This window comes from Bactrocera latifrons, unplaced genomic scaffold, assembly GCF_001853355.1.
Source record: "Bactrocera latifrons isolate USDA-ARS-PBARC rearing strain unplaced genomic scaffold, ASM185335v1 scaffold_460, whole genome shotgun sequence".
NCBI lineage: Eukaryota > Metazoa > Arthropoda > Insecta > Diptera > Tephritidae > Bactrocera > Bactrocera latifrons.
This window is the reverse complement of record NW_017537113.1, coordinates 11,892-24,804: the sequence shown is the minus strand read 5'-3', so window position 1 is coordinate 24,804 and position 12,913 is coordinate 11,892. Positions and strand designations below refer to the sequence as shown.

At 35.1% G+C, this 12,913-nt stretch overlaps 1 long non-coding RNA gene across 1 annotated transcript in view; it reads right to left on the bottom strand.

Annotated features, from left to right (window-relative positions):
- The window catches only part of LOC108973167, a 22,152-nt gene extending 10,035 nt beyond the window's left edge, over nucleotides 1–12,117 (bottom strand). Inside the window, exon 1 of the long non-coding RNA XR_001993711.1 lies at nucleotides 11,980–12,117. This is a non-coding gene — a long non-coding RNA (uncharacterized LOC108973167). The remainder of the gene's footprint in view (nucleotides 1–11,979) is intronic.
- Nucleotides 12,118–12,913: the final 796 nt, after the last annotated feature.

Here is a 12,913-nt window from a genome sequence, read left to right as displayed (position 1 = left end):
AACATAAAATCTAATTGAATTGCTGAGAAATTTCACTGCAACGGGGAATTTCAATGGCAAGCAGGAGGGCAAAACAGCAAAGTGCCTGCCACAAACTGCTGCAAGCTAGCAAAGCGACCAAATACCAAGTCGGTACTAAGTGGAAAGGCAACCTATGGAATGTCTGGGCAGCCTATAAATGTAAATACCGAAACCAGTTTTCCAGCGCACACACATACATACATACATAAACAAGAATACCTTCAGTTGCAATAAGAATATGGCAAGCAGTATAATCCAAAATGCCACAGCGTCTAAGATGTGCAGCAATTGAGAGGTATGTAGGCTATCAAGCCACATCTTACCAAAAATAAGTGAACAAGAGCATAAAGGTAATAAAAGCAGGAAAGAAGTAGAAGAACAGCAAAAATTCTTTATTCTGCCGTGTGTGTGTGAGGCGCTGCCCATCTGAGGCATTCATCAAAACCGCAGTGGCGGTTTGCAAAGTTTCTACGTCGGCTGCAACGGATTAGAATTCGTGTGAAGCTCAACTTCATTATTCGCATTTCAATTTCATTTGGCCGTCTTTAATGCCGCTTGGCTTTAAAGTTCTTGTTCTTCCATTTGCATGTGCTTTACTTTATATCTCCACTTTTCAATGCAATTTCTCTGCACTCATTGTGTGCTTGCTGGAATTTTTAGCAATCTTCCATTTTAGCAAAGTGCTACAAATCAGGCTACAGAGTTTTGGACCTTCTGTGCTCTTTATTTGGTTTTCTTACGAATATTTTTTTGGTCCTGTTTTAATTTTGTTTGTACTCTCCTTTGTCTTTCGTTGTTCTGCTCTTGCTTTCCTCTGCTTTTATTTGCTCTATTTTATTTTTATTTATTTTTGGTAGTGCAAGTTTAGTCATTCAACTGAAAACTTAAGTTTAAGCACAGCTTTGGCCGTTGTTATGAACTTAGCTCATTTTGTTCGCTTCCTTTAGTCGATGTACGCGTCTCTTTGACTGCCAGTCGTATGTGTATAAAAATATTTTTAGACTTCCACTCTATAATGGCCGATTGGCGGCTGACTAACAGGCTGCTCAGTTCATAAACAATAAAATATGAACAGTAAAACAGAATTGCTTGAAAGCGCATCTTCAATTTTCATATTCTTCGACTATGGGTGTACGCTTGAGGATTCGAGGGTTACTGTTCACATTTTTTGCTTTGTTCTTCTTTAGTTGAGTGATATTTGCAAGAAAAAAATTTGTATTTCTTAAAACAGAGTTTCGATTTTCCAAAACGTAGCCAAGTACCAAACCTTCATTTTGGGTATTGATCTCAGCGATATTGTGGGTTCTGTTGGGACTTGAACGTCCTATGGCATTTAAAGTAATGTGTTAATCTCTCATTTAATATATCAGTCAGAAATTTTGTACTCAATAATCAACATATAGACAACACATCAAGTTGCACCACGACAACGCTCACACCGCCTTTCTTGTCAAAAGCTACTTACCTAAGGCCGGCATCCCAACCGCAGCCGCCGTATAGCCCAGATAGTATACGCCTGTATTTCATCTAAAACACGTGTCTACGACCGCGCTTCCTCTTCTACCACAATTAGATAGTCTACATTTCATCGGCATGCATTATATTTTCCACTTTTTTACTGTTATTAACTTTCAGCAATTTTCTTTTGTTTCATTTATAACTTCTAATTCTCATTCATTCGATTCATTTCAAAATTCGCACATTAATTTCTCTCTATTTGTATGATATAACAAGACCCTATCTTTACATTTCTTACCAGCAGTGTCCATACATTGTTTGGATAGTTCATTTACTTTACCCAGCAATACACTACTAGTGTGTAGGTTTCAGTTCAACTCCGTCGACCGGTTGTCTGTTTGGTAATTTCTGCTACTATTTTTACTTTCACGTTTTCTGAAGCAATTCCTTATTGAAATTCTCAAAAAATTCCACAAGGAAAAATAGAATTGCAGCACCGCCGCGCACACAGATAAACCAGCAGCAGTGCCATCCTTCCTCTTCTTCTTCTTCAACATTTTAAGAGCGCATAATAACTTGCAGCGAGGCAGAACTCCTGTCTAATTGTCAGGTCCAGTTACCACAAGTTGTGATTGTCGTTAGTCAAGTTAAGTAGTCGGCGTTGACTTTCTGAGTACACAAAAGCGTGGAGATGCCATTTATAGGCAGACAGAAGACTTTGTGCGAAGACTTTGTGAGAAGACTTTGTGCGAAGACTTTGTGGCATTGTCCGCAGCTGCAAGCGCTGTACGTCGCTTGCAACATCCCGAGCACGCCTTGAACCGCTGAAAGTTGCTCCATTCCTTCGGTGGCTTCCGGTTCTTATTCTATATACTCTGAGTGGGTCTGCACGAATTTTATTAATGCAAATCAAGTTGAGCGAACATTTAAAATTGTAAAATGAATTGAATGCCCGCCAGTCGTCGAACCGACGAATGTTGTGATTTTATTTGTGGCAGAGAATTTTCAAGTTTAAAGACATGCATTCGCTTCGATGGCAACTGGTCAGAGGGAGGAAGAAAAAGGAATTTTTAAAGTTTGAAAAGCCAACTTTCTGAATATGTGATGGTTATTTGGTTATTTTTGAGAAGCGAAAATTAGTTGGTGAAATTTTAGTTTGAACTAAAAAACGAAAATTCCTACATAAAACGTATAGAACCTGAAAAAAGGCGAACCTTTAGTTAAGCTATATAATTTTTAGTTTGTTTGAGGGGATAAGAGTTGAAAAAAAAATTCAAAATTCTTTTTAAGCACATACATATGTGCATGAACTTCAGTTAAAGCGCACCAGCTGCTTGTTGTGTCGCATTAATTGCTGCACCAAATGTTACAATCATAATTTGCATACTTCGCATATTTGTCCAAAATAGGATTACGACCAAACGAGAGGGTCATTGAAGAGAGAGTTTATAAGGCTACGTCAAATAAAATTTTTGTGTTCCAGTTTCAGAATGTTGTGTGTTAGAAATTTTAAGTTCATTGTTAAATAACCAACCACGCCCAGGACGGCCATCAACATCAACTGATGATCAACACGTCAATAAAATCAAGAAACTGGTGCTTGAGGATCGTCAGAGTCAGAGATCTTACTGGTATCGTTGGAATATCGATCACACGATCACAAAATTTTTTTCCAAAAATAGCACCCCGATAAAGTCTTTGAAACAATGCTGTCCGAACACCAGGATGCCAACAAACGTTTTACTAAGCAATCGGCCGAATATTGCGACAGAGGAGATATGAAGCCGCTAACCTGGTAAATTGCAAGTGCGACTTCTGGCTATTCCCCGCTGCGGTTAAACAGTTTTGAGTAAATTGAAGACATTAAAAGTGAATAACTACGTGCATTGAAGGCTTTTGCAGAAATTGACTTTAACAACTGTTTCGAGGATTAAAAAAAAAAAAACGTTGACACAAGTGTATTGGGGCCAAGGCGATTGCTTTGAATTAGACAACATAGATTTCGAAGAATAAATTAAGGATTTTAAAATAATATATAAAGCCATAGTGTTTATTTCTCATAGTAGTATTAGGTACTGGAAAACAAACATAAGCTTTAATTGTCATTTATGAGTTTATGAAGCCTTTTTGTGCCATTTTTTGTAAATTGTAAATCTCTTAAGGCTGACTAGCAAAAACAGAGGTACTTGGCTAGCGGAAGACTTATATTAGGAAGCTTGACATTGCCTGCTTGATATCCAAACGGAATAAGGATCAGAAACACTTTATAACGGATTAACTTTTTATTTGAGACTTAATCTACTTGTCTTGGCCGAGCTTGTATAGTAGAAAATGTATGTRTTAAATTTTAGTTAAAGAATATAAATTATTTTAAATAAGAAAAAATCATACCACTTATTATATTTTCTTTTGTAAGTAAAATATAAGAAAATTACACCAATATTTTTCATACAACTGTGGCACCTTAGGCAATCCAAATGCTAATTCGAATGAATGAACGGCGGGTGGACGTTATGGCGTATACGTAATATCCKCACGRAATAAATTTAACCRCAGCGTGCTGTCTGGATAACAACTGTGYACCAAAACAAGAACAGTAACAACAAAATCAACAATAATAATGAAACTAGAATAAGAGCAACACTAGCAACAACCACAGCTACAATTACACAAACATCAGCAACTATAACGCAGACAACTGCGCACTAGAGAATTGTAAGAAAAAAAAAAAAACTACAACAACAACAACACGAAAAACAATCATTACGCATGCAAATGAAAATGTGTATTAAACTCAAGCAGGAAATTGCACATTTCACACATTTAATGCTAATATTTTTGCATATTTCACAAAGCAGTGGAAAGCAAGTGCGCGAGAATTTTCATTACGCCCACATGGCGATGCCAATGCAAAAAGCTTAAATTATGCATACGTAGACAACAGTAGGTGAAGTTTCTTTTCAGTATACGGCGCATACTTCTCGACTTTTTCACGGATTAAAAACTGCCGTTGCACACACATGCGCTCATACAAGAGCGCGGCGCGGCGCAAAGTGTTTCCGGTTCTGCTATGTTTCCATTTGTGTTTTACATCACTTTTGTACGCACGCCTTGTAATGATTATTATTACGCTTGTAAGCTTCGAAACTCAAACACACACACATTTGCGTATTTTATGTGTTGTGGCTCGCTCAAGGCACTGGTTTTAGCGTGGAAGCACGTTTCAGCGCTTAAGCGGAAGACAATATTTGCAAAAGTTTCCACGCTTTTACCGCTGCGTTTTGTGCACTTTGGCTTTAAAGTGCGTTAGTGTTGCAATGAGGGCTGTTGCGAAAGTCCTTGCTTGTTTCATATGGAGTTTAACAAAGCTAATACTTCTACACGTCCGCATATATAGACATGTACCCATGTGAAAAACGCGCAGCATAAACGAAATGCCTTTTACTACATTATTCGATTATCCAAATGAGCGTGTAGCAGCATTGTGTATGCACTTTTGTCAAACATTGTTGCACGTTTTATGAGCTATTCTTGTGGAGTGCTGTACGTCGTACTCCGCTTGCACTTAGTTAGCACTTTTCTGCAGCGTTGCAACAGAATTTTCATATGTCTACGTATGACTTATAGCCACCAACAAATATATGTACATATACATATGTCAGTAAAACGCTGTAGGAAAAAGTTGATTAAAAGAAAAACCTGATGTCAAACCAATATTAATACAGGAATTCAAAGTGTTAGACCAAAACACGCAAAATCGTTTCCAAGAAATGCATTCCTATGCTTAATTCCTAACAAAAATTATTTCGTAAAAAGAAATTTGACAGCTAAAAATATATATACATATACAACATATTTGGAGATAAAGGATTTCCCAAGAAAAAAAAAAAAATTATACTAATGCGAGACAGAAATTTTTGATTTACGGAACAAGGTCTTCTCATCCTGTTATTAAGAAAACATGATACCGTGGGTAGGATCCTTGAAACATTCGTGGGGTTTTATTACTGCAAGAGTTCTTTGCTGGACATGCTCTGACAATTTTCTGAAGATGTGTAAAAATAATTATTATTCACCAACACCTACTATGGTAATGTATTGATCGATTATCAGTTTTGGGYCAGCATATATARTACAWATATGCAACTATTTAATTAGAAKATTATTGTAATGGGTTCAACTCGAAATCGAGTCAGTGAATAGTTTTCGTAGCTTGTTAGAAGCTCCCATAAAGCTTTTGCCAGCCTTCAAGAGAACATATGATGAGTTTTCAATAAATTGTGTGAATTAATTATGTGAAATTCTTTCATATAAATAATTTCGAAATTGACTGACACGATTTGAAAGTAGCTACTACTACTATATATTTAGAGCGGCCCACTAATATCAGTGAACCAGGGATGTAATAGTTCGAATAAGGATTTCAGTCAAGGTTTTGTTGGTTCGGCAGAGGATTTCTTGCTTGGTTAGCGTACCCAACCTTTACACTACATAGCATATAGTTTATAAATTGCTGCCTGCATGTCGGTTTGGAATAATACTGACTTCAAAGGCAAAACAATCAGGGTAGCCCTAGTGTAACTGCTGTAAACTCCTTTTGTGGACAAATATAAAAATTCTTGTCTTAGTGTGGCAAATGCATTAAAGTACAAATTATCTAAAACTATTGTCACAAACTAGCACTGGACAACTTGCCTGTGTGGCCCGAGATATCGTGGTGTGTCGGTTGGTTACCTTTTATTGCCACTACACAACATTGCACTCGAACTTATTTCTGTTATGTCTGTATATGTTTTTAAAATATTCCTAAGCTTTATATGGCCACATATGTATATACACATAGTAGTTTGTTGGTTTTTATGACCAAAATTTTGTTCGGAATTTCCTTTTGTATACATTTGTAGCTAAACAAATATTTTAGAAACGGTTGCTGACACTTTGAAATGGATTTTTTCTTCGCTAGTGTGAAAACAATAAATATAAGCCACAATCGCATGTGAGTTTCGAGGGATGGAAGAGGTAACCAGGAGGCAAAGGTTTAGTGCAAAATCTATGGTTTTTTTATTGAACAGTTGTTGATATTCCCACGTTACTGTTGTAAATTGCCTTAAATCCGAACGAAAATGGAAAATGATTGTGTGTTAATATGTACAGAAATTGCAACTTTTTCGCTCTGCTCTGTTACATATTTTTCAAAACGAAGATTATTGTATTCAATAATTTTTAAATCTTAGTGGGAATGAGGTTGGTTGAAAACCAGCAAAATTTAATTCTTTGTATAGTCATTGGTGGAGTAAATAAACTCCAAAAATGTCAACCTCTTGCATTCTACCCTGCTTTCCATAAAAATTGTCAAGTGACTAATTCCGAAATTTCTTAGTTTTTCTATAAATTTATTACAAATACATTTTTGAAACTTTGAATTCCGTGTTCCTGCCATTATTTTCGAAATTTTGCGAACTATAAAATCTTATTTGGTAACTGCTACGAAGTTGTCCGAATTTTTCATAAACTTTTATTATGGATTGGATTTAACCCCACACAGCCAATGTATTTATTTGTCTTTAATTTTATTCCGAGTGAATAATTTGGGAATTTTACAGCTAATACTTCCAAATACGTTGAATTCTATTAAATTTTTTTTCATACCAAAGGTTATATTACACAATGTTCATGTTGAACACTTTCGGGGCTTACTCCGAAACTGTAACACACTGTACGTCGTTGCTTAAAACCTCTTTCGATTTACTTTAAAATAGTCAAAACATTCAATTAAACCTTGCCTTACTTTTAGTATACAGTTAGAGATATTTTTATAGTTTTCGGATACATTAGTCAGATATTTACTTCCGAAATCGTTACAAAATATAATACATGGTTAAAAATTTCTTACCATTAGTTAAATTGTTTTTTTTTATTTATTCGGAGTATTTTTCGGACTAGCCTCGAAAAATTAAAAATTTGTAATTTATTTCATAAAATGTATTTTAAGAGCAATAACTAATAAATAACTGTGACACTGTGACATATAAAATTCCATCTGCCATCACACCAAAAGCGTTCACTTAAATTTTACAAAATGGGCCTAGCCATCAGTAGATAACTACTAGTTTTTGAATTCAGAGAATTGTTTTCAGTAAATCAAGATTAACGAATTTCCATACATATAAGTACATATGTACATTATAACTGCTACAGTTAGAAGGAACATCTCAAAATCTGTGTTTATAATTACTGCAGCTCCCTTACACTATTATATTTAGTGCTAAGCTATGAAAAGAAAAAAAAATACTCATATTCCATTCCTTTCCGCCTGCATCGTTTGTCTTCTTTCTGTTCATAAATGAAACTGAATCCTAATTGCTGTTTATATAAGAAATAAATCCCATTTCAAATTCCCTTAGTAAAAGGTCAACAATATATAATCTATAATATGCATTATGAATACAGAATTGAAAATAAATGAGTAATGACACAAGTAGTTTGAAAACAAAAAGAGAAGTATTTCGTTGAACTGAATTTGGAAGAAGGCGACGCCCACGCTAAGCACATTTCCTAGGAAGAAATCAACTATTTGGTGAGGAGGAGGTGGCTGACAATGGATGTATGTAAGCACGTTTTTGTACATGGGTGGGTAGCCGCTTGAAGCACCAATCAGATTTCAATTCAATGATGATCACATTAAATAATTTATTTTAGAATGACATCATGTGTTCATGTTTGCTTACGATTACAATTGAAGCATGAACCATTACACTGCTAATTTAATAGTATTAGCTTATGTGTGCGTATGTCACCCTTCAAAATGAAAATAAAATATAATTACTGAAAATAGCAAAGCCATGAAATTGATGACAATAAATAGCAGCAGTAGGCAGCCGAAGCAAAGATTTCATTGTCATTTAAGTGCGCGAAGCCATAAGCACAAAAGAAGACTTAGGCGGGGAGTCTTAATTGGGGCTTAAAATTATTTGTGTGCAAACTTAGGAATGCTTGTAAACAGTGGAATAGAAAAAACCTGCAATTTTTATTTGAATGAATTTTGAAGAGATGTAAAAAATGATTTGTTTTAGGACAAAAGCTGAGACWTCTGGGGGTGATTATAAAAAAAGAATCAATTTGGGAAATAACGAACACCTTAATGTATATATTCCGGAACGGTACAGTTGCCGCACTCAATGACATCATTGTGAGTCGCTGATTTGAAAATAATTTGAAGATATTTTCTCTTTCGAAAAATAAACAGTAATTAAACATAGTTTATACTATATGTATATATGAGGGTAGATACCAAAATATAAATATATTTACTTTAATAGTGCAGGCATTAATTGAAGTAGATATTATGTTTCTCACAACTCACATCACATCACAGCTTATAATTCGAAGAAGTTTTCTATTTTTGCGGACAAAGAGTGTTACAATGGCTATAATGCTAATGAGCATTACAAAAAATATTAACAATAAAAAATGAAAATACTGCATCGAATGAAGGCGGTGTTGATTTCTGTTTATTTCACCACAATATAAAAGATGGAAACAATTGCAACATAAATACCGAGAACGACATGAATTCACAACATTCCAGTTAGTCAAAAATCAAAACAATAAACATTATGAAATATGAGTAGGTACGTGTGTAGTTTTAGTCGTACAGGGAAATTGAAAAATCGTCACTTCTTCATTAATGCGCTTATATTTATGCCAACATAGTATTGTACTTTCAGGCAGACATGTTTATTTTGATGAATTTTTATATTTATACAATATAAGTAAGCCTAATTTGTATAATAAGGTCAGTCGAAAGGATGATCGGCGATTGAAATTTAAGTACGCTCTGTCCAATCCACAAAGAAAGGAGACCCCGCAATCTACGCCAACTACCGTGGGATAAGTCTCCTAAATATCGCATATTGTGTGAAGATCAAAGCCTACCGTCAAAAAAACTGTTTGGACCTTATCAGTACGGCTTTTGGCCGGGCAAATCAACAACTGGCTAGATATTCACCATGCCTAAATCCTTGAAAAGACCCCTGAAAAGGGGATCGATCTGCTTTTGACGGAAGGAAAAATTTGCCTTGCCGCGATGTCTAAATTTTATTGTCCCAGCAAAACAAATATCAAAATCTCTTTCAGAATCGGGAAGGACCTCTCCGAGCCGTCCGATACCTAACGAGGTTTCAGGCAAGGCTATCCACTATCGTTCGACTTTTTAATCTACTGCTAGAGAAAATAATACGAGCCGCAGAGCTTAATCGATCAGATACAATCTTCTATAAGAGTGTGTAGCTGCTGGCGCTGATGACATTGATATCATTGGCTTCAGTAGGACTCCTTTGTCATCACATTTCATAAAATGGGATCTTATTTTGATAGAGATAGCTCTTTCGGTACGAAATTAATGGAGAACTGTTCTTACAAAACGAGTTGTTCTGAAGTCTTACCTTGTGTCGTAATGCAAGTAGAGGTACTTTTTTGACAGAAGACGTGCGAGTCATGTTATTTTTGTTGAATATTGTGAAAATTCGCATTCTATTCTATTCGCAGCACCATCGCCTATCTTGGATAATATTCGACCGAATACATAGAGCAGGTGCAGTACGCAGCCGTAACTGAGAGTGTACATGAAGGCTGTGGAGGGTCGATTCGGCGGTTTACGCAGCGATTCGTATTGATGTAGAGAACGACTTGTCGCATTTTTCCTCGAGATCTTAAATTGAAAGCGTACAAAATACAGCTCATGCGAAAACTGAAACCGCTCGGCCATGCCAAACGACATTGCTTCACTCTAAGGGCTCTTGAGAAGTTCCATGAAGATCCGACGTTTTCGAGCCAAACTTTGTTCAGCGATGAGCCCCATTTTGGCTCAATAATGCGCAAACAAGGAAAATTGCCATATTTGCTGCCATTTCCTCTAGAGGAAAAGATTCCTTCAAACTTGATAAATTGAACTAAATGGATATACTGTCTAACACCTAGCCGCGGGCAACATTCGAAAAAGATAATCTTCTAAAACAAATGTTCTTTCGGATGATAATAAGCATTACACAAAAGTAGCGAACCTTTTGCTTTATGACCGGCCGACGCAAGACCAAAACTGTTTATAAAATTGTTGCATTTATAAATTTCAGTATGTATRTATCTGGATGTATACAACAAGAATGTGTGTGTGCGCGCGCATTTATTTACRGGCTAAATGCTAATGGCTATGATGATTCGGCCAAATGTCATAAATATACGCGTCGGATGGAACGCTAACGTATTGCTTACTTGTTCATTTTATTTATTCAAATCACAGCGCAGACGATACGCTGCATTTCTCTTCATAAATCCTTTTTAGTTGTGAAATAAACTGCGTACTTTTTAGCATTGTTGTTATTGTTAAGCATTATTGTAATACGAGTATATCGTCAATTGAAATGCAAAATAACGTATCATCAAAAAATTCGAAATTGAGTGWSTTATTGATTACGTTTCACTACTTCAAATTACATACATAATATTAAATATGTGCAACATTTTCAGGTTCTGCGCTCATGGTTTGAATCAATATTTTTCACTCATGTTCCATTTTATTTCATGTTCCATTCATGCCACTGTAAATTTCCGAAAATGTTGTTACGTTATTTTGCATTTCAAGTGACGATATAATATATTGTATGCCTTTATGAAATTATTAAAATTGTTTGCAAATGTTTATGCTCCAAAAAAACGTCAGCAACACGAAATTAGCATAATTATTTGAATTTGCATAGCGTGTGCGTCCATTGAATAATTTTTTGTATGGATTTTTTGTTTTTGTTTTTGTATCTGCTGTTTTTATGCGAATCTTGCATTATGAACTTTGAGGCGGGCGTAACGGCGTGCTGCTACAGTGCTCGCGAATATACCGAAAAGGAAGTCATAATTTTACGTTTCGTTGGCATTGACTGAATTGGTTTATTTTGTATGAAACGCCAAAAAACAACAAAAACAATAAAATTAAAAATCTGACAGTGTTCTAGACGCTCTTTGCCCCACTTTTACTTCACATATATGGTGTATTTGTATGTACATTTAGAATTTTTGGCGGCACACGCAGTAGGGCTGATGTGAATTCTAAAACCATGTTGGATTTTAAGAAGGACATTGTTATAAAGAGAAATAATGATTGATAAATAAAATAATTGTCGAAAAGATAGAGTAGTGTTTTTTAACAAAAATATGTAAATATTTTCAAATGTTTTGTATGTCGAAAAATTTTCTAAATGCAACTATTCACCGGATATCGAGAGAAAATATTTTTAAAACTAATTAAATTTCAAAGAATATTAAACTTTTCTAAAGTTTGATAATTAAATATATATTTATTTAAAAAAATAACTTCGAATTTGAAATCCGAAACTTTGATTTTATATTTTAGCTTAGAATCCCTTATCGGTATTTAAATGTAATATAAAAGTGTAGTTTTCGTATACTATTGTATATACTATTATTTTTRATATTTCAATTTGCACTTACTTTGAAATGGATTCGCTGTAGATTCCAGTATGCCGCACAAGCTGTTGGTGTGATGATGCAACAGACGTTCAAATTCGCCGGTGGACTTCTTTCTCAGCTCCAATTCGGTTGCATTCTTGCAGCAGTGACCGTCACAAATGGCAACTGAAAGAGTAGACGAAGATAATAAATATTTAAGATGGAATTATTTATCTTTAAGAATATCGCGTGTAATAAATATGCATAGTTAGTATATCTTTGCATTGGAATATAAACCACTTTAGTGCAAACACGAGTACACTCCTCCGCGTTGGCAAATCATCTTAATAGGATGACCTTGTCTTCATACGATGGAAAAGAAAGTTACTCTTCAACTGAAGGTATCTATCGCCAAATTTTTTTTTTTTTTTTTGAGTTAAATCAATTTCCTAAATCCCGTCAAATTATAATTTATAGAAGTTTAACCAAATTTAGAGAACTTCAAATCTTTTCAGATTTTAGAAGTACATTTCACGGTCAGAACACGTGAGATTTCTTAATTTTACCCTAGACATAATTTTAGTCTTTGACCCAAGCCTGCACTTATACCCAAAGTTAGTTTAAAAGTTTTCATATAATTTCGAACTTATTTCAGAGAGATGACAAGCTTACTAAAACGTATCATATGTCATCATGAATAAATTTTGAGTGAGTTATAAACGAATAATAGTTTAAACAATATGTGGACCCAGTATAATAACTCTGAGAYACACGCAGCTTTTCGCACCTCACAATTTTTCACAGTAAATGGTGAATAGCGTAGAAATTTCGTTATTTCAACAGGAAAAAGCAGAATATATGACAAAGTGAATTGTTTCGTGCCTCAACGGCGTGCAGATGATTTCCGGCTGTGCTTCACGGAACAAAACTATTTAGACTGACAGCAGCACGCTAAGCTATTACAAGATCAAACCAG